Consider the following 1284-nt stretch of genomic DNA (forward strand, 5'->3'; position numbering starts at 1 on the left):
CCAAATTATTGATCAAACCCATAGATTTCAAGAGTGCACAGCAATATTTGGTCTCTACTCAAAAAGCCTAAACGCAGGCCACTCCCAGGAAGCAAGTCCTTTTTAAAAGTTTCTTAAGACAAGGATTGGAAATTCAGCCATTACGGAAAACATTGGCTTTAGTCTTTTCCCCGGAGGAGTTTTTCCAACCAGACTGGAAAGCTGTTGACCGCGTGTAACACGCACCTCGGGTCACTACCAGGGTTCATTCGCGTGTAACGGCACACCGGTCGGCCACGGCTGCTGATCCGTACAGGAGATTAGTTGCACAACCACCTCATTCAGCTGAATCCTAACACCCTCCTCTGGCTGCGCGTCTCTGGCGTCCGACGGGAATGAATGGCAACGCAGCTTCCAACCCAGCTCAGCTTGGAGAGAAGGCTTGCCAAGTCTGAGATGAATTAGTAGCTCTCTCCTCTGTAGCAATACGCTGCAGACCTCAGGGTAGGGGGTAACGCAGTCCCGCAGCTTCCCGAGGACGGCTCCTTCCCTCTCCCAGCAAAGCAGCGGGAGGCAGGTGCCACCACCAGCAGCAGGGATCAAACATGAGGCTTTACGGTCCCAGGGCTGGTACCAGACACAGCACTTCCACTGTCATCCATGCCGATGAGGGGAAAAGATAGATGTCAATTCTCTGCGACGTTGGCAGCCCGCAGCGTGATTCAGCAACAAACGTACTTAACGGCCGGGCTCGGCGCGCGTCCTGCCGACGGGGCTCCCTCCGAGGCCGAGGCAGGTCACTCCCCACGACACGGCCCCATGCATTGAGGAGCCCCGAGCCACCAGCATGGCCCCAGCAGCCCGGGAGGTCCAAGGCTCCGCTCCCCCTCGCCCAACGGAGCCCACCGGGTAGTAACTCAGCAGCAAACGCTGCAGTGAAAGAGATTCAGCTGCTGGACTTGCTGCGGTCACGTTCAGGAAATGCTTACGCCCGTCTTGGGCGAACAGACAGTTCAAGACCACCTCTGCGTCCAAACCCAAATCCCGTAGCCTCTGGGGTGACGCAGGAAAGTTTTGGCCTGCCCGCCGTTTTCATATGCAATATGACACATAGCCTTTTTCCTTTCCTAAAGAGGCCAGCTGTAAGGCTTTTGTCTGGAGGGAAAAAAAATAAACAGGAAAACCCCCCAGGTATCAAAGCCAGAGAAGGACGCAGATTAAATGTTCGTGAACTCATAAAAACCAGGTCTGTTATTCTCACGTGCATCTCAGAAAATGATCAAAGGCACAGTAATTAGTTCTTCT

The sequence above is a fragment of the Fulmarus glacialis genome, unplaced genomic scaffold (assembly GCF_000690835.1).
Source record: "Fulmarus glacialis isolate BGI_N327 unplaced genomic scaffold, ASM69083v1 scaffold17880, whole genome shotgun sequence".
Taxonomy (NCBI): domain Eukaryota; kingdom Metazoa; phylum Chordata; class Aves; order Procellariiformes; family Procellariidae; genus Fulmarus; species Fulmarus glacialis.